At 23.8% G+C, this 26,089-nt stretch overlaps 1 long non-coding RNA gene across 3 annotated transcripts in view; it reads right to left on the reverse strand.

The window, feature by feature from the left end:
• LOC129608947 (uncharacterized) overlaps positions 1-19,157 on the reverse strand; it is a 151,104-nt gene extending 131,947 nt beyond the window's left edge. For 2 of the 3 annotated variants that reach the window (XR_008696924.1, XR_008696922.1), the window contains exon 1: positions 19,138-19,157. This is a non-coding gene — a long non-coding RNA (uncharacterized LOC129608947). Of the gene's footprint in view, positions 1-19,119 lie in introns of all 3 variants that reach the window. The other variant, XR_008696923.1, reaches the window with a different exon arrangement.
• Between the last annotated feature and the right edge of the window lie 6,932 nt (positions 19,158-26,089).

Genomic DNA, 26,089 nt, shown 5'->3' on the forward strand with positions numbered 1-26,089 from the left:
ATATTTTGAAATTGTTGTTTTATTATACTATATTACCATAATATGAAGATGTGAAATGTAAGTTTAAAAAAACTGAGGCATTCAGCCATACTTATATACTTTCCACTTTGTTATTGTTCAACGGTTTGAAGTAAAATAAGTAGTCTATACTGAAATATAGTAGAACAAGAATTTCGAATATCCATACAAAATCTTTTACTAAATTATTGATGTTTGTTTCCTTAAGTCCTCAAGGCAAACATCTTTAAGAGTTTTCTTCATTAATGGGGTAGAAAATGGGTCAAAATTTGCAAAAATGACAAAATTGAAAATTTAAAATTCTTATTTTACAGGCAAAATTTAAATATTATTAAAGATCCAAAGAGAAATTCAAACATTGAAAGCTAGTCCTACAGCCTAGAAGTATCCAGCATTTTGGTTACTTTGGAAAATGTTTTCTTTTAGCGGAATTTTTAAAATCGTTTCTTATTGTCAAATCTTACTGGATATCAAAAAAAAATAAAAATTTTAAATTCTTCGGTGATAATCTTTGGCATTCAAATTTAAAAAATATTTTTAGAAATTAATAAAATTTTATATTTTTAAATTTCCAAGGAATTTTCCTAAAAAACTCTTTTTGTCACAACAGAAAAAAAAATCATTTCCACGTATTTTCTTTAAAATTAAAGTGTTTCTGTAAGAATTCACGATAAAAAAGAAGAACAAAGTATGTACATGCGTATGTTATAATAAATTCTTAAAAAAAACGGCATTGTTAAAAGTTGAAAAACCCCAAAAAGTTTTTCTTTTATCAGAAACGAAATAATCAATCACATTGCTTTTGTTCTTTTCTATAAGAAGTGATTTATTATATGGTATGAATCATATGTTAAAAAATTATATTGTAATTGTATAGTTGTGTATATTAGAAAAGTTTTTATGGAATGTTACAATAAAAATGATAAGTTATAAAATTTTACTTATCATACACGCAGAATATCTGGAAATTTTAACCTACAGGTACAGATGTAAAAGTAGAAATGATGCCAAAAAAAAAAATAATAAAACTAGAGCACAAAGTTGTATAACAATTAATAAGTGTCCGCTATTGTTTCTTTATCTTCATGATTATATTCAGAGTTAGTATTTTAAGCGACAGTATATGATAATTACTATTACGCGATATGATAATTACTGTTACTCATATAGAATCGTTAATAGTATCGAGCTTTGTTGTTTGATAGCAAATTTAAAATTACAATTCTATAAACCGTTATTAAAACTATTAAATGCTTTTTCTATAAACAAGTTTTTTTCACAAATATTTTATAAATAATAAATTTTTACACAAAACTGTTATCTACAGAGCTGCCATGTACGCTTAAAACAATAATATTAAACTCAAATTGTTTCGGAAAATACAACACTTGCATTTTACCATATAGAACCTTTATAACCATCAGTTTCGTCTTATGAGCATTAACTGTTCATATAGTCATTGTCACGTAAGTTCAGTTCAAAATAAATGTTCTTATTTAATCAAAGTTGAAGCAGAATAATAAAAAGAATTATTTTTATAATTATAAAGTAACAATAATTGTCATTTATATGCAAATTATCTTAATTTTTATTATCATTTTTATAGTATAAATTAAAAAAATGTTAATAAAAATTTATCGCTTTACTAAAATCCTTAAAATGATGAATTTTTGACTTCCTTTTGATATCGTGTGACATTAGAATTTCACTAATACTCGTACATCATAAGTATATTTAAATGCTTCTTAAGGAAAATTTATTTCTTATTGTAGCACTTTTATATAAAAGTAAGGTACCACACCATTTTCGCTTTCATTTTATTACTCACTTCCATAAATTTATTAGCGAATTTCTTTGTTTCCGTTTTATTTTTATTTTGGTTTCTTTTTTTGTTTAAATTTTTTAACATTTTATTTTTAAATTTTTTTTTTACCATCTTTTCGCTTTTTTTTATAGAAACCAAAATAAATAAAAGTATAATTCTACTTATGTAGCTATATACATACATATACTTATGTGAGTTTATTTTTAAGTGTCATTGTGTGTAAGAAATGCAATAAAAATACCAAATATGTGTACTTTTTATATTTTTCAACTTTGTTTTTAACTTAAAAACGTAAACCTCATAAAAATACGTTGAACTTCATAAATTTTATAGTGAATTCAATTAAAGTCGTATATGAGGATAATAAGACTATAAAGTGAGATAGAATATTACAATAATTCTAAATTTTATACAGTACGGCAAACAAAAAATTGGCTATCTATTTTTTGATATTATTATATAAATACATTATGTAGTTCATATTGTATAATATAAACAAAAGAAATGTCTTCTGACATGGAATGAACACTTCTTTTATTCTCTTGTTCAAGTGTATAATAAAATGTTGTCAAATTATTATCTTCATCTAACTACTTCTATTAGTTGATTTGTATTAATAGTACAATTGTAGTTTCAAGGTTAAGATTAACATGATTCGGGAGAAAGTGTATATTTATATGTTTGTTAAAATAATATTAAAGTATAATATCAATTACTATATTTCACTCTGGTCTGAAGTAGTAAAAGAGTCTCTAAAGTATTAAAAGACGAACACTAATCTAATTAAAAATTTTGTTACAAGCTCTCTTAAGGTTCAAACAAACTGCTCAGATCAATAATTTATTTACAGAACTTTAATATGAATTTAAAAATATAATGTTGAATAGAGTGAAAATAAAAAGAAAACAATACTTTTTTGTTAAATGAAATTTTTCGAAAGTCACGTAATGTTGTCAATAGATGTCGCGGTTTTATTTTAATTTTGAATAATTATTTAAAGGATTATGTAATTTAGTTTTTTGAAATTGGATAATTCCTTTGGCTTAGGCATAAATATTTTTATTCATTTTGACAAACCTGTCAATGTCGCTCTTATCAACTGCAGATATAACAGAATCTATAACAGATTACAATTTCCACATCGTAATAAAAAATAATTGAGAAATACATACTCGTACTTACATAGGTAAATTTTAAAATTTGTTCTTATTTTTCAAATTCAAACTATTTAAAATCATGTTTTGACATCAAAAAATGCTTGTATACTATGCAATTTGGAAACTTTATTGATTGTGATGAATTTGGTGAATCGATGCTGGAATTTTGTCTCTCAAACCAAATTTGATTTTTAATATTTTACTAATAATTTATTGATGACAGATGCAGACATACTCTTATCCATTCCTTTAGGTGCTTTTTTTTGTTTTTAAAGAATTCCTTAAAATATTTCCCTTTTTAAGTGTTACATTCATCACATTTGTATGTAAAAGTATAATTTATGTATTATAAGTATGCTGTTTTTATTTACAGAACTGTAAATACTCATTTTATATTCCTTAATATATTAAATAAAATCATTTTCAAAAATATATGAGAAGAAGTGAAATGAAAGAGAAATTTGTGTCATGCGATTGAATTTGTTTTTGTTCTTAAAAAATTTACGAAGCAAAAGTGTTTTTTTTATGATGTAATTTTCCTTAAAAAAAATTCTAAAAAAAAATGAAAAAAAGGAAATATAATCTTATTTCTTATAAAAATTTGGCAATATTTTATTATTATTACTATATACCATTATTATTAAACAATTATCAATTTAAATTTTATGATAATCTCGTTTTAAATTTATGTAAATTTTTTAATACTTATGGTATTTTAAGTATAAAGAAGGCATATAGTATATAGCTTTTCTTGATTATTACGCTTATTAATTCTGCCAATTTTATTCTGCTCTATTAAATTTAAGCTTCTTTGATGATGAAATTTTATTCTGACTCATTCTATATTAACTATAATTATGTACATTTATTATGGATTCATTCTGATTCGGGCCGTTGCTTAAATAATAAAACCAAAATTTAAAATCATAAAATATTATGATAAATTTATTAAAATTATTATTAAAGCCTAAATTTTATGTTCTTAATTTAATATATTAATATTGATAAATAATTTTTTCAATTATAAATCTTTCTATATAATTTCATAATGAAACTTAGTGGTCTAATATGATTATAGTTTTTAAGTAAAGCAATCTATATTATATATTAATTCTTGGAAACTCTAATTGAATATGAAAGTAGTCAAGTGTTAAATTTTGACTAGCAAATATAAGTAAAAAAATATTTAGTCATTTTAGAATAAATTATAAATTTTTATATATAAATATTAAGGTAATTTGTGTACATACCCATATCTAGTATATTTGCTTTTGTTATTAAAAATATTTAATTTTGTTACTAAATATTTAATTTTCAATTTACCACCAAATCTATTGAAGATAGAACAAAAATTTATAATTACCTACTCTATCACGATTAAAGTAATAAATTCAGTATATTCACTATAATATTATATACATATAATTACAAACGTATACATTTATTTCTAAAATATATTGTATTTTGTGTATATACTCACCATACTTTAAACTTTATAACATTTGACTACTCCACAAATTGTATTCAAGAAATTATCTGATTGCACTTTACTATTAATATTATTACAAGTACGTGCAAAAATATGATGAACTGCAGTTCATTTCAAAAGAATATAATTAAAATGATAATACATTTCAAATAGAGATAATTAATTCTGAATTTGTGGATTAAATTGTAGCAGCAAAAATTTTCATTTTTGTATAAGTAATTATGAAAACAACTTGATGTTTTCTACTAATTTAAAACCACACATTTAAAAATGCATGTATGTATTTATGTTAAGATTTATGTATAGATAGTCAAATACCAAGTGGATTGGAATGTGCGCTTGGAAAATAAATAATATTTGTGAAGTGAAATGCGAAATGGAAAATCTACTTTGAAATTTTTTAAAAGCAAATAATTTAAAAAGTTTGTCAAAAAAAAAATCAATTAGCAATCACTGCATAATATTGAGTAGAATGTTGACATTTAAAATGAACTTTCCATTTATTTCAGTAGTAATTTAATAAAGTTGACAAAAAAAAATTAATAAAAAAATTTATTTAAGTTCAAGTTAAAAGTTTGTTTAGTTCGAAAACTAAAAAAAATTCCTTCAATATTATGAATTCAAATTAAACAAAAGTGGCTTATGGAGTAGCCCACTTCAAAATGGCATTACTCCATAATGCTCATACATTATAGACGGCTCATAGGATCAGTTATTTATAGATATATTTTATTGAAACTGTTTTTTTTTCAGATGTCTGAGCAAAATAACAATGGTATTTGAAAATTGAAAAAAATATATTTATTTAATATAAGACACGATTGATTTAAACAGTTATTTTGTCTAAGTAGCATTAGCCTTACACTTTCATGCTTATAAAATCTACAAATTTTTTGTCTATATTTTCCACTTCAGCTTTCTTTCGAACGAACGGAAATTATTCGATTTCCGTTCGATTAGGTATATCATGTTTTAAATAGACTTCTTTCTTTTAGCCATCATATTACCAGAAAACTTGTCACCTTCTGAAATTTTAATTGAAGAGGAAAATTCAAGTGACCTTCTTTATTAATTCATATTTCTTGAAAAAGGCATAAACAATTCGGGAAACATTTTTCTTACTTTCTAATTAGAAATATTTTTTTATTACTTATAAAATAAGTAAGTAAGGAAAATAAAGTTCCAATAGTTCCGTTTAATAAAATTTACCATTTTTAATTTTAATCCAAAAATTACATTGAATCCAAATTTTTAATGTTCTTATCTAATACATGCAACAGCAAATCATGAGCAAAAAAAAAGAAAGTTCAGTTTTTTATTTGCATATTTTTGCAAAAATATACTCCTGCTATAAATTTATAATTAGCTGTCTTGATCCTACTTATTATGCGGTTCTTTTGTATTTCTATATGAAGTTTATCTGAAGCCTACTACACAAAATAAGAAGAAATATCAAATTATATTCAAAATTCAATACATTTAATTTTTCATTGAGTGCTCTGCCAATACCAAGAAATGATTGTATTATTGTATATTAAGTGCATTATATATACAGAAAGATAAAATATAATATGTAGATCTAGAGTGTAGCTATAATATATCCATAAAATATCCTTGAATATACAATGGTGAAATCATTATATCATGAAATACAATGAGAAAATGAAAAGGAAGAAAAAGAAAACCGAAAATGTTTTCTTGTTTTTCCTTATATCTGTTTCATTTCTTTTTTCTTTTTTTTTGTATCCTTTTTCATTTTATTTGTGTTGCTGTTGTTGTTGTTTTCTTTTATTTCAAAATAATAAAAACAAAATGTTCGATTCAGGCTATCGAATTGAATAGATTCCTTCTATCAGCTTATTTTATCCTTTTATTTTTTTTTTATTTTTTTGAGCAGCATCAACACTTTGTAAACATTGGTAACAAATTGGTTACAATGGAGGAAGATTGAATCATTTCTTACATTACTAAAGAATAAAATTAGGTTGATATATTAGCTTTATAAGGAGGAGTAGAAGAGGTTTGTTTAGTTTTTATTGAATTAGGAATATCAATGTAAGAAAGATCTAATTTGTTTTGTTCAACTATAACAAAAAATTTATTCATAAACTGAATTCTGTAGAAACTTGAAATTTTAGGCTTTATAAAAAAATATTTTTTTGGGATCACTTTTATACTTTACTTTGGAGAGTTTAAAAAATTTTGCATGATAGTGATTAAGGATGGTATGTTGGTTTCGCAAATAATAAAGCCTTTATATTGTATATTTTTAACTTCCTAAACTTAATAGCCTTTCCTATTAAGTTTTTATATTATTATAGGACCCAAATTGTCATTTTACAACTATTTCATGCAACAGTAATGCATGTATTTATAAAATTTCTTATCAATATTTTTCAATTTAAAAATTTTATTAGAAAACAAGAATTTAAGAATTTTCATTCAGGACAAGTATTTCAAAACGGGAATATTACTATGTTTAAATAAATAAATCAGTAGTGTCCAAACCCTGTTTACAATATAAAAAAAACCTTTAATAATAAAGAAGGTTTTAAAAGAGAATGTGGGTTAGGTGAATGAAACGTGAATTATATCAGACACCTAGAATTTTACAATAAGGTTAATAAATCAAAAAAAAAAATTTAAAAATCCTAATGCCTTTTGCAAATACTACCGGTGCCAAATATAAGATTATTCGAATATGCAATTCAAGTATTCGTTAACAAATTTACTATGCTTCCACAAATTAAATACAACTTATATAAAATTTGTTTATCTGTACATTTCACTGTACATGACTGTATATACCTATATACCTGTATATTTTTGAGTTTTACAAACAAAGGAGATAACTTACAACACCCTTTAAGCATATTTTGAGAGCATCAAAATAATACAACAACCACACCAATCAACACTCATGAATATATCACGGTTATGAAATTTTAATTTTCAATTCAATCTTAATTGAACTTTAAGACCTTTAAATTTAAATAAAATAATCAACTCCATAAAATCTATCACTTTCAGTGATATATATACATTTCCATACATATATATAAAGAAAACAAAAAATAGAGAAGTAATCTAATACATGAGAATATTTTATTTTACATAGTTTCTTACCCCATTTTCCCTCATTGAACAACATTTATTGGCATTCCTCTCTTTTTATTTGATTTCAATTGTATTTCTTACTATTGAGTGAGATTGAATGTCGTTTAAATGTCATCCATCCTATTCGTATTTAATTTTAGCATTCGACATGTCCTTTTTACATTCATATTTTATTGCATTATTTATTTTCTGTTTTTCTTTTTTTTCGTGTTCATTTTATGTATGTATTATAAATTTCATATATTCATATAGGCATGCTTGGATGTTTACAGCTCATACGATAAAACAATGTTTTTCTTGTTGTTATAATCTCGTATATTTTCAATATTATAATTAGATTTATATGTCTTGGAGCTACCATTTATAATGCTACCGAATTTAATTTAGATCAAATTAGCAATATTACCTGAGACACAAAAGCTTACAGTTGCTCAATATGAGAGTGAAATGTCAAATATAAAGGAAATAGTGTTTTAATTCAAACACCGCTCACTTTGAATTGCAAATTAAAATCCAGTGTGGTTATCGCCCGCTGATTTCATTGGTTTACTTTCAAAAATATGGATCTCTTTGTATTTTGAAAACACATGCCACATACCGCATCCATTTAGGTTGAATTAATGTTTAATTATAAAGATTGAAAATAATATTTTAATAAAATTTTAATTAATAAAAAAAAAACTGTAAGTAAAACAACTTTTATTCGTACAGTTACCCTATAATTGGTAAGATCAACTAGAAAATATTTACATGTTTTTATTATTATTATTTTCTAATATTTGCTTGAGAATATTGTTCTGACATATGTTTTTTATATTAAAATTGTTTGTGAAAATTTGGAAAAAATAATTTCTAATCGAGACACAACCCAACTATAACAACAAAGTGAAGTAACTCTTATAAGGAAAATATAATGATGACAAAATTGAAATTCAATGTAACGTATTGTATTAACAATATGCATAAATAAATAAAATATTTTTGCATGTAAATTTCAGAAAACAAAAAAACATGAAAAATATTTTGAATATTGATTCTGAAATCAAGAAAGTTTGGTCTTGGAATTGTGTAAAATGTATATTGAAATAAAATTAAAAGGAACAGGATTTGAATTGGATAACATGGTTTAGACCTTTAGTATTTCTATTTGCATCAAGCATTATTTTAAAATGTAGAATCTAGTATGTGCATTATGTTTTGTAAACTGATCGATATCAGTGTATGTTTTCAATTTTTTTAAAAATTCAATAAAATATTTTGATCTAAAATATAAGTAAATTAAAAATACATGCCTATATGCAGTGAAATGGAGGAATGTAGCGAATAAATTCAAATTATTGAATTTATTAAATATGATTTAAATATTGAATTCAAAATACCTACACACTTGCAATCATATTAAAAAAAACTAAAATTGGTTTTCGTTGCAATATACGGCTAGCTTTCAATTATAAGTGAAACCTCATATTATAGCGGGGCATGTGCGTAAGTTTCTTAATTTAATTAAATAAAATTGTTCTGGCGCTTAAAAGATTTGCAATTTTTACATGTCTTAAAACTGCACGTAATAAATATTTACTACATACTTAATTTTCCAAATTAACTATACGATATTAAAATGTTTAAAAAAAATCTTCCTTAACGTAATTGCTTTTCAATAGTTATATTGTTGTGACAGTTTATTTGTATGACATTTCATTTCAAACTATTTTGATCCCATGTCGCACTGTCCCATATAGAATGTTAAAGAAAATGATTTGAGCTTAAATGTACTGTAAAAATTCGATGACATTCTGGATATGTAATACTTGAACGTTAAAAAGTTTACACATTTATGATGAAAATTTGCAAAATTTCTACATTTATATTATATACATTGTATAATTATACTCGTATGTAGGTATGTGAAATACAAAATCCTTATATTATTATTGTGCTATATTATATACAAAATATATTTATGTATGTACATATATATATAACACCCTTGACAAAAGATTCTTTCTGAGGAAAAAAGTTTTGTAAATTATGTAGGAAATTTTCGAAATTTTTCAATTTCTCTTTTTGTTTGTTTTTTTTTTTGCTTTTACATTAGAGTCGCTGCTTTGCTTTCAATCCTCGCATCGTCTTAACATCATTCGACTTACAAAACAAATTCTACATGTTTTCAAAGTTTTCTTTTCTTCTCTTCAATCATTTATTATAAATTTATTCCTTGTTAGAATGTTGAATTTTTTTTTGCTATAAATATTATTTACATACATGCATACATATAAGTACTTCTGTTAGATTTTGGAAAAGGATGTAGTGTCGCAATAAAGCAAGGCCCAGAAAATAGATGAACAATCTAAATTCTCTAAAGTATTTTAATAAAATACATACCTACCTATTGTATTTATGAATATAGTACCTATTTATCAAGCATACCTACATGTGTATATTATGAAAATATGTTCCACATTAATATACATACGTACATGTTTTTTTTTGTTTAGTGTTTTTTTTTCGTATTTTTTATATGCGTTCTCCACATGTATGTTCTTGTAAAATTTTCTTCACTATTCCGACTCCGTTTCCTATGGATCATCATAAAAAAATCGTAACCGGCATAACACTATGATTTAATCTTTATTTTACATTTAATTCAAGACACTTTCTTTATATTCTTCTTGGTTCATTTCATTTTACTTCCATTAACCTTGTAAATTGTCATGACAACAAAAAGAAGAGCATTTTTTTTTATGTTGTTATGCTTGGAACATTGTCAATTGAATATTTGAATTGATGTTTCGACAAATTTTGAATACGGTAACGAAAAAGAAAAAATAAACAATTTTTTTCAACGTTTCTTAAGAATTTTATGAGGAAAATGAAATTCAATATTTTTTGTTTGTTTTCAAATTTAAATAAATTGCTGGAAGAATACATACATAAACTATTTGAAGAGATACATTGAAATTTGATTACTAATAGAAAAAAGAAACTAGCAAACAAATAAATAATACCAATTAGAATGCCAACTGAATCAAACCTAAATTGATAAACTAGAGTCAAACCTAAATTGATACACTAGAGTTAAACTTAAATTAATAAACTAGACTTAAATAAAAGATTCGATGATTTAAGATTTTTAAATTAATTGTAGCATTGCCAACAACGTTCTGCCAAAATCGAAGCAAAAATAAAATTAAAAATTCAGAATATTTTAAATTCTTAAGGAAATAATTATCAATTAAAATTAATAATAAGGATATTGAAAATTGATGAAATAACGAAATAACACGTTTAAAATCCGAAATTCATTCAAATTTTATGTCATTTATATTAGTCATGAGTTATACAATATTTTATCGACAACATTGCATATACGATTACAGAAGTATTGTAATAGCACTACGTTTCATATGTCGATATTTCAATTGAAATTCATATTAGTCTACTTATGTTATTCGACGTACTGATTTTTTGGGTATGTTTAGCCTTAGTTTCCCGAAAATTTTATATTATATTAAACTGTATCTGATAATGTGATACCCAGTATCTTTCTCATGAAATTTAGATGCTTACGATTGAACTTTTATTACAAGACAAATTTGAATTTTTGTCCACAAAAGAAAAAAATCAACAAACACTCAATTGGAATATAAAAGTTTTTGAAATTAAAAAATTTTTAGAAAAATTTGAGAAATTTTTATTTTATCACGTTTTTTTTTTTTGGTTATAAACTGGAAAGCAGAACATTCAAGTAGATAAAGTCTAGGTTTTTGAATTTTGTAATTGTAACGCATGGTATTCTAAAAGAAAAAATTTAAAGAAATATTTCTTAATCGGAAACGGATTAAGTTTTGGAATTTAAATAGATTTTTCAAAAATAAAGTTTCAGAAAATTTTTGAATTTTTTATTTTTTAAAAAGAAACACCGTCTACACATATACAATATCACTTTTACAGAGCCGTCCACTGTAATTGCTTTCAGTGAGTATCACATTTTTCTACACTAACTGTATAACGACTGAAATATAAATATTAATTTCAATTTTATTAGATCAAACTATATCTAGTTGTTTAGCTTATTTTATTATTAGAGATTTTAACAAATATTGAAAACTAAAATTAATGTCCCCATTATGCAAATACACACTTAACATAAATTAAATTTAATATTATTCAAGAATAAAATGAAAATAATTTTATATTTCTGTTGTATATAATTTATGTAAAATATAATATTGATTCATTTTATACATAAAATGCGGATATAAATAAGGAAATAATAATTGTATATCTTTGCGTATTTGTTATACAAAATTGTTATAAGTTTTTATTGTGTCATGTTTCTATATTTCAACCAATATCCATTAAGAAAATTCTAATTGAATGAAGGATTTGATATATGAATTTTACTTAGAGAATTTATTTAAATTTCATTTCAATCTGATATTTATGAATTTCTTTTCATATTATGTTCTGTAAAATAAAATAATATTTTATATCTAAGTATATGGGATTGCTTCCAACTTCCGATTTAAAATATTATTATAATAATTATTATTTTAAGTTTTGCTGGATAGTCATACAATAACAATAATTTGTCATCTATTAATTTTATGATTGAATAATATCAATTTATATTAACAATAATAAATTGTATAATAAGTAATATATTATTAATTAAAAAATATTTCTATTGCAATTAGATAAAACGCTAGTTTTCTTCTACTTAATAATTAAATTTTGTTAATATACATGAATTTAAAATTGATTTAAAACAGGAATAAAATAAATTCATTTTATTTGTGTTAAAATAATAATTTTTAATTATAGTTGGAAATACGCAAATATAGTATTAAAATTAAATCTGTAAAATGTAAATTTTAGGAATTGTTATATTTAAAAGAATTATAATCAGCAAAGAAATTTTAAATTTATTATTATACTGACAAAATATTATAGTTGAACAAAGATGCAGTTGATATGAAATTGTATATTTTTAAAAAGGATAATATGAGAATTTATGTGAAATTTCTTTAAAATTCGAATTATTTTTAACATTAAGAACTGTCAATTCCGCCTAAGGCAATTTCTTCTTGTGACTGCAGAAAGTGTTTTCGTGTTATGATTAAGTTAAATATTTGTACGCAAAAAACCCTTGTAGATCATCATTTAAGTAGAAGCAAATTTCTGAAATTGCTTAATTTAGAACTAGTTTTTTTTTTTAAATAGGTATATTGAAGTAATTTACAGAGTTCTTACTAAACTAATATAAATTGCTATCTATAATTGAAGATGTCCTTTACCTTGAATGAAATGCATGTTCAACGAATAATTCGCCTTTATTATTAATCACTTTTTAATTTAAAATATTTTGGTAGTTTTTTTATTATAAACTGCAATTAGACAGGAATACACGATAATGTTTAAATTTCAAGAGTATATGGTAATTAGTAAACCCCTAAAACTCATATCAAAATGGAAGCTTCAAGTATTTTCTCGAGTATATTTCATTTTTAACCTACATGTACATATGTTTGTATATCAAAAAGTATTGTGTCTTTTTTTACGAATTATTAAAGTTTAAGTCAATAAATTATTGTTTAAAAATTGTATAAAATTTGAAAAAGCCATATCATGTGATCACGTAAATCTATACACTCCTTTGAATTTATTCATAAAAAGAATGTAGAAATTTTGTAAATTTTTTATCTTTTCTTTCTTTTTTTTGAAAATTAATATCCTTTTTACACTATATTTAACCTAACATTAAATAAATGTGCATTAAGGATATTCATAAAATCTGAACAATAACAAAATAAGTATCGTTTTTTTTTCCTTTAAATATTGGGTCGTCAAATATTAAGTGAAAAAGTAAGAAAAAAACTTTATTCTTAAATTCGTATTATTACTGAAAACATTATAATTTAATTTTCAAAAACAAGTTCAGTTTTTGTTAAACTTTTGTTAGAGTTCTCTTCAAATAGGAAAATTACCTCTTTCAATAGAAAATTCAACAAAAAAAAAATATGTTAATGTACATATATAGAGAAAAGTTTTACCATTACTTCCATTATTACTATTAATACCACGTACACCAGATAAAATTACAATAATGGTATAAATAAATAAATAAATAACACACAAACAAAAAAAAAAATCACAATATCGATAAAATCATTAAGGTTTTCAAATTTAAAGTACGGAATATTATCCTTTTAATACAAGGTCCTGGGGTAAAAAATAATTTGTTATATAATCTCAGTTTTTTTAATAACATTTAGGTTATACTTTTTCTTTTGGCTACTTATAGTAATAACGATTTTAATGAAAAAATATAGCTAATAGCAAAAATGTAACATTCTTTTGCATCGTTTATTGAAAAAAAAACTATTGCATTATTTGAGAAAAAAAATATTGCATAATGCGAATTAATAAAATTTCTACTTAATCCCGTTCTCATAGTTCTTTTTGGTGTCTACGTGAATTCTTTTATATAGAAAATAATGAAGATACTTGAAGCAATTTTTCGTAAATAATATTACTTTACTAGTACGCGTACATCTTATTATAAATATGAATGTGATTTGATGTAGCAATTGACTGAATTGACTGAAAAAAATCCATATGCATTGAATTAGAATCCACCAGAATCCACATAATATATCAAAAAATTTTGTAAAAATGGATCAACACGCATTTTGTTATGTTAATTTTTTTTTTAAACCAACGTATTATAGCCCAAAGGACGCCATAAAAAACAACTTGATTTTCCAGGTTAAAATATGCTATTTTTCAAAATATGATACTTACAATAAAACGTAAATATAGTTTAAACCACCTTTTTTTTGCTAGCAAAACTTATATTATTTTATTGCATACTTTTAGGAAGTGAAAAATATTGTATTATTGTACAGATATTTTTTGGAAATGATATTTTTCACTATAATCGCAATTTTACTCCGGAAGAAAAATAGTCTACAATTTTTGGCTTTTTTTATCTCATAATTTTAACCGATTGTTAAAATTATTGAACAATATTGTTATTAAATCAACCGTATCTATATTTCAATATATAGCTCTATAGGTATAATCTAAGAATAATTTAACAAAACGATCAAAAACTATAACTCATCATTTTAAGTATTTTCTTTAATTACTTCAATATCATATTAAGCGTTACACTGTATTTCTCTTCTACATACTGTTTTCGGTTTTTCTCTAACACACACGGATATCTAATATTAAATTAAAAAGAAATATTTGCTTAGTAACGTTATAAGCATTAAGATACATTCTTACATACCTATTCATTTCTTATACTTACGAATTATAAGAAAAACACAATAATTTGATTGGCGGATGGTTAAGCGCAAAAAAAAATGTGTCATTACTAGTCATAAGCAAAATATAGAAAAAAAAAATAAAATGCCAATTCATGCAGCTTAAATAAATTCGTGATTTTAATCCACAAAAATAAAGAAAAGAAAATTGTAAAAAAAAAAGAAAGTATTTGCGGCAATGATGGCGAATTTTTCGGTTATCTTTACATTTTCTTATACATTTTTGTTTTTTTTTCTTAATATGTTATTCGTATGTGAGCAAATTTTATAATTTTCAACCGTGTTGGTATTATTTTTTTCTACTCTTTAATGTTACTTTAATCAAAATAAAAGTTACTCAGAAAAATCAGAGAATAACAATTTCAGATCACCAACATTAATGTAAATTCGCAACTTAATACGGTGCTAAGGACCACATATGAAACAAAAAGATTCTAGATTTGATACTTGTAGGTAAATGTAAATAGTGTAAAAGCTATCGCTAAAGGAACCAATTAGGATAAACTAAAGAATAGGTATTTTTATTAAAGAATTCTGGTACAAATATGAAATTGTCAACACCACGTAACTATATTGGACAAGGCATAATGCAGCATGTGCTACATGTTTATGTAAATGAGAGGATATATTTTATTGAATACCGCAAAATTTAACACATCCTATTCATAATATACATGAAAATACAATCACGTTTTTATCACATATTATTAGAAAGCAGAAAATACACTAGAAATGTAGTTTTTGTCTGTTCATGAAAAAATTTTTATGAATATTCGATTCCTCCAGAAGTAGTATTTTCAAAAAACAAACTAAAATTTTCGTTGTGACTTAATGTAACTATATAAAAAAAACTAACTAAATTATGTTAAAATTTTAGATACCAAATTCAATGTAGTTGAGTTCATTCAGTGTTAGCTTTGTAAGACAATTTGATTAGCTTTTTTTTTGTAACTTTGCAACAAATTCAAGATTTATTGGTAGATTAAAGTTTTAGTCGTGCAGAAAATTAAAGTATAAAACATTTGAATTTTCTTCTACGATAAATTTTGCAGTATTTTGTTTTTATACACGTTTCCTCTTCCTTTTCTTTTCGCCACCTGTTCATTTTTTATTACCATAATTCTTACACATTCTTTTTCACATTGTAAAAAATTAAAACTTTCACTTCACATAGATATCTCCAAATATTGATTTATTATAAAAACGATTCTCATTTAGTTATGTATATTGTTGAAGAAAAAATCTAGACCAAATTATACTAAGTGCGGCCGAGTTTCACAATTTGTATTTTGGAAGTTTTTAATATAATTTGATTTAAATATGTTTTCATCTGTTTTAACTATGCTATATGCGTTTATTGTAATTAGTAATAATTTTGTTAGTTTTGACTTCATTTAATTGTCTCTGAACTTCTTTTATTTTAAATGAATTTTAATCGACAGTTTTTCGCTTAAAGTAGACCACAAAAATATTTCGAGTAATTTAAAATATTTATTGAACTGTACATGAGATTTAACGGAGAATCCTCATATTAAAGATAATTGTAAATTAAATAATTGTAATATATTAAATAACTTAACAATTTTCATTAAAAATTATAAGTACGCTATATTTATGTAGGCTACCGAGTCATACATGATAAAGTCAAATATAATATTATATACTCTCTTATAAGTGAATTTAATAATTTTTTTTTTACCCTATAATTAGATTACACTTGTTTTTTTTAATAAATTTTTATACTAACATGCAAATGTATGTCCTACCAAAAGCGATATTCAAGAAATTTGTATGCATGTATATGTGTAAGATATTTCTTACTCCTTAAGAAAACCTACGGAAATTCAGCAGCAGCAATAAAAGAAAAAATTCATTTAAGTTTGCTTGGTTTGAAATTAATCCGACTGTATGAAGGTTAATATTTGTGTTTTGAATATTAATTATTAATGGGATAAGTTACTTTTTTACGGTACGGCATTTGGTTTTTGCGTAACGAACAAATATTAGATGTAAAATTTAGGTATACGTGCACATAGAACGACTAAATTTTTGTTTTAATCACTTTAAAAAAATTTTTATTTTCCTTTCAAATTTTGTTTTGTTTTTTTTCAGTTTAAAGTACAAAATTAAATAAGTACAATTTAAAAAGTCTTTTATGAATATTCAATATAATATAAAACATGAGTGTGTGTGTGTGTATATAAGTGTTCATATTATATAAGAAAATTTTATATTTTGTTTTTTTGAAATTAAACCAAAACACGCATCACAACAAGGATCAGAAGGATAAAAACAAATTTTCACTTTTGCAAATAAGATTAATTACACTAAATGTCAATCATTCTTGTATTCTAACATTTTCAGGAGAAATGGTTGTAATGACGGAATAATTAAATTTTTTCGTTAATTACATTCTCATTTTTTCTTCCATTTGGTTTGTGTACACTTTCTTTCGGTATTTTTGTTTTATGAAAATTTTTTCTGCTCAAATTTTTATTTGTAGTTGCTATTGTTTTCTATTTTTTGTTTTTTGGGGTCGAGCTAATTACAAAACAAAATACAATTATATATCTACACATAATATATTTGTGTACACATACGTACTTGAACAATAATATTTTTCTATTTGGAAATTTGTTGAAACGTGTGCTTTTGACATTTATAAGTACTATTGTTATTGTTATTGCTAACATATACATATGTATGTATATAACATACAAATATGTATTACACATTACTCATTTGTATGTTCTATAATTTCAATTATAATATAGTGAAGTGATTACAAGTGTTTTTTAATGTTCAAAAACATATGCGATAAAATAAACACATGTATAAACACATACAATATATATACCATTGTTATACTATTAGCAAATTGAGAACTAAATGCAAAACGTATCGTCAATAACAAAAATTATAATAAAAGAAGAAAGTCAAATGAAAATTTTCTTTTTATTCGCTTTTCCTGGAAAATAACTGAAAAAAATTAACTAGCAAAAGTGTATATGTAGCTAAAAGAGAAAGGATTAAAGTTATAATATTAACCTATTAAAAGTTATTGTCCTATCTATTGGACGAAAATATTTATGGCATTTCAATTACAAGTTTTAAGGAACAATATTTTTCTTATGAAGTCTGGCAGTATTATTCATGATTTAATAGCCATTTTAATTATGATTGCAGTAAAACGGCCTTAAGAATTTTACCAATTTGTTTTTTGAAAATTCTTACTTCCATTTCGAAAATATAGTAAATTTAAAAAGTATTAATTAAAGCTGAGAGAATATTCTCTTAATCATAGAAAACATGAATAAATTCAGTGATTATAAATTAAAACTATGCATACTGTAGATTTTAATTAAAATTCTAAAAGTTTTTATCAAAATGACTCATTTAAAGAAACTACTATAATTATTGACTTAGAGAGGCATTGTCACAGTTGCAATATAAGTAACATCTTTCTGAGCAATTATAGTTTCTGATCTAGGTAGTTTAGGAAGAAATCGTTTACATTTATTATAAACTGACAGTAACTTTCGAAAAGAAATAATAGTTATTTTTAAAAAATGCATCCAAGTCATCTTTTGAGTTTTAAAGGGTTAATATACTTTATATTTTAAATTATGTATATTTACGCACGAACGTTAAATATACGAATGGAAATTACAAATTGAAAACATTGCCAACAAATCTACATGTGAGCAAAGAATCTGTACAATGATTTCCGAAGCACTCATCAAAAAGTTTATTAATGTTTAAGAAACAATTTTTAATTTTCCTTAGTTAAGGTTGCTGTATGTCATTCCTCTACTATTCTAGAGCAATATGAATATAAAAACGTACTACGCAGGCTACTGATTTTTAGATATCCTTTTAAATAAGTGTCACTTAATGTGTCTGCAAGTCACTTTTGTTTAAGTATTACAAACGTTTTTAAAGCTTTTCGATATTCTTCTTAAGATTATTGTTTAAAAATATGGACGTTGTAAAACTATTAAGAACGCTTGCTTTTTCTTCTAACAAAAACTGCAAAATTTAACAAAAAACTTTTAAATTTTGTATATAAAGCTACTCTAAAAATAATTTTATAAATAAATAAATGGCGCTCGATTTTGATGCAGTTGATTAAAATATTCATAAACAAATCACATTATTTATGAATGTTTTTCTACCTACACATGATTTTATTATTACTTTTCTTTTACAGTTGCGTTGTCCTGAATTTTTTGCTACATGTTTAATGTTATGCGATGTTTTCAACGATATTATTAAATGAAACCCAAATTTTATTTTTATTATAAGTAAAATATTTTCAATTCGAAAGATTCGGTGATATTTACCTGAAAATAAAAAGAAGAAATAGTTAGTGACGAGCCTTAAATATCTAATCTTAATTGGAAAGATTTTGTAAGCAATTTTAATAAGTAAAAATTTTTTAAACTTTAAAGATTATTGTTAAATTCGCATGCATAATATTTCAATAAGTGAGAGGTGCTTTAATTTTTAAAGTGTGAAAGTCATAAGATTTTTGAGATGCAAATGAATGAAATACTATAAAGAATGTCAAATAGATTTGTTTTTTCAAAAGTAGTGAAATTGTGTAAGTTTAGTATTTTACCAATAATACTACGGCATTTCTATAGCTGATAATCGCGGTACTAATATCAAAACACATACATATATTATAAAAAACGTAATTACTTTTTTTTAAACTAAATTGTAATCAACAATTTAACAACAAATTTATTTATTACAATAATATTTAATGTACGCTTATTTTATACAAGTACTGTACAAACAATGCTTTGAATAATAGAGTTGTCGCTGATAAATTCCGTTAATAAACCAATAATATAAAATAAATTATTTTTATAAACCAGTTTTTGTAAAAAGCAGGAAAAGCTTACAGTTTTGAAAACTAAAGTGCTAGAAGTTCAAGCTTATACAATTTTTTACGATGATGATTTAGAAAGGGAAAGAAAAAAAACAGGTGGGCTGAATATAACCGACCGCAATGTACATTGTGTAGTTTAGCGAAAGTGTTGGGGACAGTTATGAAAACGTCCTTTAAGCATTTCTTTGCAATTTAATGAACACAGGTGAAGTTTTAGTCAACACTCTTAAAAAAACGTATATTTGACTTTTAGTAGAGTTTTGCTTTGTGTCATCTGAAATTCCTGAAAATTTCGCCAAGATGGACATATTTAAACTTGTTCTAAGTTTGTGAATTTTCAAAATGATTGTGATTTCAATACAAGAAATGCAGAAAGATGGAACTTTTAGGATTTTTAAGTGTTATAACTTTTGAAAAAAAAAGTTTGTGAATAAAATTTCAGCTTTATGTCTTAGGCGGGCAGATTAAATAGAATTAATGAGCAGATTTTTTTTCCTGCTTCTTTATTTTATTCTGCGTTGGCAATATTATTTGAATTCATTCTGTTTATGGACCTCCAACTTTTCATACATAAACATTTTTTCAAACATAAGAAAAATACTTTTACTAAATAGCAAATTTTACATAAAAATATCAATAAAAAAAAATCATTTTGTTTTACTATAACTGATTTTAGTTCAAATGCCTCTCGAGTCAACAAAAAAAAACAAACCATTAACTCCCTCTACTTTATAATTTATTATCAGTATTAAACCGTTAGACCTTGTTAATGAAACAGTAAAATAATTATCACAATAACCATTTTACAATGAAAATAGAAAACTAAGAATATCATTAACCTCATTCAATGCGCCATTCGATAATTTCATTAAATCACCAGAAAAAGATTTGCGTGTTTTAAGGACATTTACGGGACAACAATAATAAAAATAAACAAAACAATACTATAATATTCACAAATATAAGCATAATTTTTTTTTTACTAAAATGTGAAACTAAAAAGAAAAATCCGACAGGATAATGGGTAATTCCTTTTCTGAGTTCATGATCCCTAAAATAGAAATCTAATTTTATTTTGATTATTTTTTTTTCCAACTCTAACTAAATTAATACATTGTTAAATATAATAAAAATTACAATTGTTTTCTTTTTTGGTGGAATATAATGGGAAAAAACATAATTAAAATACAATTTAACAAAACGTTAGATTGAAAAGCTTTTTAGAGTGGAATGCCTACATTTACACAATTAAAATGTAAAATATACACAATATCATAAATGTTATACAATTAGACATTGTAAAATGGTAATTATGGTTATATTATGCTTATATTTTAAAATTGCAAAAAATTAAGTGTAAGTACTATCATAATGAGAGAACACTGATTTAATTAACAGGGACTTTAAATATGAAAAAATTAATGCATATACTTTCAAATACATTCTGAATTGCTTATTTAAATTTTTGTTGGAAGTAAATGTGTACAAATGCTTAAATATGGATGGTATAGACATTTTTATTGTTTCTGCTTTTCGAAGATTTAAGGACGGAAGATAGAATTTTTGTTACGCCAATTTGTATAGTTTGCAAAACAGTTCGTTCTATGTATCAAAAAATATTTTGAATGAAACTAAGTTTTTTAACTAAAATTTGTATATTGTGCTATAACTAAATGGTTTATCAGTACAAATTTGGGTTTATTTAAAACGTGTCCTTAACCTTCTATAATTTAAAAAAAAAAATCAATAAAAGGCCTTTTTATAAGTATTAATTTTAATATGCTTTTTCATTAGGTATTTAGAATTTTTTTTTCGGGTTTATTCTACAAATGAATACATTAAAAATTTATTTGAACTCTTTTTATAGGAAAAACTCTTTTCTTGGTAATTTTCTCAAAGGAATACTTAAGTAATTATAATGAAGTCATCAAAAATAATCTTCTATCCTTTTTTTTGCCGTTTTCGCAAAAAAATAAAAATATCATTAAATTTAAAATGACAAATTTCATAATTTCGATCTATTAATTGTGGCCCTACTAAATCCTGGAAAATTTTTCTAGAATAAAAGAAACCAGAATGAAATAGAAGCTAAAAAAATATCTTTGAACTTATCATCTATTCTACTTTCATCAAATTGACCTTTTTCGTTAACAGTTTCTATTTGATTCAGGTGAGTTTAGGTGAGAAGAAGAATTCGTAAAAATTTTTTTTTAATACTAAAAAAGTGGAAAGTTTATAAAAGAAAAATATCAACCCCTTTGAAAATAAAAAATAGAAAAGGAAATATAAAAGGATTGGTTCGATTTTGGCTATGTATTGTTAACCAATTTTGTATTTTCTATAAATATTGTAGATACCTCAATTTACTGACTTATCGTCGGTGGCATGCTATTTTATTCCATAAACTCATAAATAATTTTAAGTAGATTGCAGTCATTTTCAAAAATTGAAGTTTTTCAAGAATTGACGTGCATTTTGATTGAAAGTAATTTAGATTCTATAATAACGTGACATGAAGAAAATTTTGATTTTTTTTATTATATAAAATATTAATCACATTTAAGTAACTCAAATCAAATTCATAAACGTATAAGTTAGATAAGCCGAGAGATAGGTATTCGACGGTTTAGTTCCACTTCTGTAGTACACAGAAATTATTTCCCAAAAACAAGAAAACAGTAAATCCGTAACATGCTCCTGTAAAGTTAACAAGAAAAATGTTCTTAACAATATTTTTGGTACTTTAGGTATTCGATTCGGCACTTTAAGAACCTTCGAATTTCGATGCACGGGAGTGATTTAAATTATCTGTATGCACAGGTTATGATCTGTTACATTGCTTTTTTTTTTCTAATTCGCTAATGGAAGGAGCATAGAGCTGGTACACGATATTACGCAATTAAGTTTACTAGGGTAGGTGACGAGCCTACCGTTAGATTGCTTAATTAACTAAAATTCATAAGATGAAGTAAAAATCAATAATTGATTAAGCCTAAATTGAAAACATTTCTCTTTCTTTTGTGTTTAAAAAGAATGCATTTACAATACAATAATAGAACCACAAAATCACAAGATTGCAATAAACTTACAAAAGTGAGCTTTCTAACTTGTTTCAAATTAACAAACGAAAACAATTCTGAATATTTAAGCGCATTTATTTCAAATTTTTAATCTATAATCTTTTATATTCGAAGAATTCAATCCTTCATTCTAGCTTTGTTCTTCTATTTTTCTTAATTTTTTAAACATTTAGAAAAAACTTCCATAAAAAATTTTGTCTTATTAAGAGAAAAAAAAAATTCTATAAAGTGAATAAAATTTGATTGTCATCTTTCACTTAAAAACTTTTTTCTTTTTTTTTTTAATATTTTATGTTTCGAAAGCAAATATTTAATATGAAAACAAAAACAGAAAGAAAAAGTAAAGCAGACAGCCCCTTAATTTTACTTTACATTAAACTAATTGAACATCTTACAGAATGAAAGAAACTTCAAAGCGACATATTAAATTCAATTAGGAATTTTTCAAATCATTTTCTAGAACAAAGTTTTTAGGAAAAATTTGAAAATTTTTTTTTCTTTCTTATTTTCATTTCTAAATTTTCTTTTAGATTGAAATTTTTCATGACATTATACACATCGCAATTCTTTTATATATGTATGTATATGTATATGTACATTTTTTTAATCCTTCAAACTCACAACACAAAAAAAAAAAATAAATGTTATAATTTCCTTTTAAATAAAATTCTAAACACAATATACAAACACCTACACATATACGCATAACCGCATATTTTAAGCAGAAAAAAAAATTTCGCGTATTCAAATGAAATTGTAAATTTTGACACCTTTCTATTTTATAACAGCTTTCCTAACAGCTTATACAACTCATATTTATTCCGCCTATTTTATTCCAATATTTTTCTTCATAATCTCCTCAGCTAACTTCCTTTACACCTTCATTTTTAACATTTAAATTTCCGTTATTTCTTTTTTAACTTTTACTTTTATTTTACTCAAATAATGCGTATGTCGTTTCCTAACGACGAAATACGAACCGAAAAGGAGAAAATTTCTGTTTTCTTTTCTTTTTCATTTTTGAAACTTTTTTGTTTTTTTTTTTTTTTTTGAGGTTGCCAACAATTTCCATTTGGGTAACGATTTCTAAAAGAAAAATGATTTATAAAGAAATTTAAGGTAAAACTTCCTGTTACTATTACCTAGCAACTAAATTCTGTACCAATTTATTAATTTCATTTAATATCTTTGGCCCATTAGAGTGAAGATCAACTGTTATTCTCACATGAAATTTCCAGGCTACATATATGAAATCCAAATGGAAATCATATCAGTTTGGGAAGATTACTAGATATTAACGTTTAAGTTAATCAATATTCTATAAACTGTAACAAGAGTACGTAACGAATTAAGTCAAACTGAGGTTTCTTACCAGCTTTTAGAAATTTTAAAATCTGGCCTCTTTATTCAACAAAAATATTGGAAAATTTCAAATAAAACAAATTGACTGCGGGTACCTTTTTGTTTTCTTTTACTGAATGTATTCTTAAAAATTTGCAAAATGATAGGAATGCTACATGATAATATATTTTGGGTTATACTTGAATGATAAAAATACGGACTGGGTGGGATAAGTAATTGTTCTTGTATATATATATATATATATAAATATACTTTCATATAATGTGCTTATGTGTAGACCAAAAATTTTGGAAAAATTACTTAGAAGTAGGTAAACGTATACTTTATTTAACATTATTTCTTTTTTGTACATTTTTTCAAGAACTTTTTTCTTTAAATTAAGACATGAGTAAGATGGAAATTTCTATTTTTGTATTTTTTAAATGAATTTTTTACGGAATGCTTAAAAGTTTGAGCAAAAGGAAGGGAAATTAAATCAGTTTTTTATTTTTCTTTTAATTTTATGTACTACATTTTTTTTTGTACGGGAGGAAGTAAAGTTTAGGTACTTTTTACGAAAAAAAAGAATAAATTTTTAAATAATTTTCATTTTTAAATAGGAGAAATAAATAATTTAGGAATAGAATTTATTTTTAAAATAAAAATAAATGTTAGGTTCTGCATAGCATAGAACTATGTATATGCAAATATAAAGTACTATAGCACATTTTAGGAATGTACTTGAAAAATTAAATATTTTTTTTTTATTCACTTCTCTTGTTGGGTTAGTACGTGTCTTTTATAGGACTTTTAAGAACTTTTTCGATATTTCAATTTTTAAAATTAGAATTTTGAAGCTTTAAAAACTTTATGATTTGAGATCCTTTAGCTTGTCGAGGGACCTATTTAAAAAAAAAAGCAAAATGTTGCTCAGTCCCATTTGTTCTGCTGAATCATTAAAATATTATACTTCTGTTCAGTTCCCATCAGTTCCCGAAATTTCCAATACATGGCACTTCGTTCATCTCTCCTATCCTTTTAATAGAAATACCATTTTTAATCGAGTACGGATATTAAATATAGGTAAAAAGATTAGATCACGTTGTATATGTAAATTTCAGAATTTTTTAGTTTTATAAAATTAGAATTCTTTAAAGAGTTGAATAAAATAAATAATTATTTTCGCGAAAATTTCCTTAAACTATTTTAATATTTTCACATAAAGGAAAGTCAAAAATATTATTTATCAAATTAAAGGTGTTTAAAACAGCATTTTTAAAATCTAAAAATGATTTTGTCAACTCTTTTTGATCTATAACATATCTTATGGGAAATTTTAGTAATGTTTTTATAAAAAAGTTTTTAAAATTTTTGGAAGATTAATGTTAGTAGTTTAACGAGCCCGAAATAGTTCGAACGCAAATATAACAGGGAATAAAGAAAAGTATTTGTTTATTTGCGATGATCCACAATTTCAAATTATCTATAAAATTAAACTTCATATTGCATATGCTGTAGAAATTTTGCAAAGGAACTGTGCACATATAGGGAAAATAGAAAGAAACGAAACTACTAAACAAATCTTCAAGAAATTTTTAGAAATCTAAAAATTATATTTTTGTTTTTTAAAAATTTAATACAATTTAAATATTATAAGCATTATCTTGGCGCCATTTTTCTTTATTTTAAAACATTTTTAATGTACGTGTATGTATGTAAAATTGTACGTACTTCTTTTCTTTGAATCAATTTTGTTCGTTAAAAATTGTGTAATAAAATTTTATATTAAAAAAGTTTTTGTCAAGAAAATTTGACAGTTTTGCTGCAGTTA

The sequence above is a fragment of the Condylostylus longicornis genome, unplaced genomic scaffold (assembly GCF_029603195.1).
Source record: "Condylostylus longicornis isolate FDR11 unplaced genomic scaffold, ASM2960319v2 ptg000004l, whole genome shotgun sequence".
Classification (NCBI taxonomy): domain Eukaryota; kingdom Metazoa; phylum Arthropoda; class Insecta; order Diptera; family Dolichopodidae; genus Condylostylus; species Condylostylus longicornis.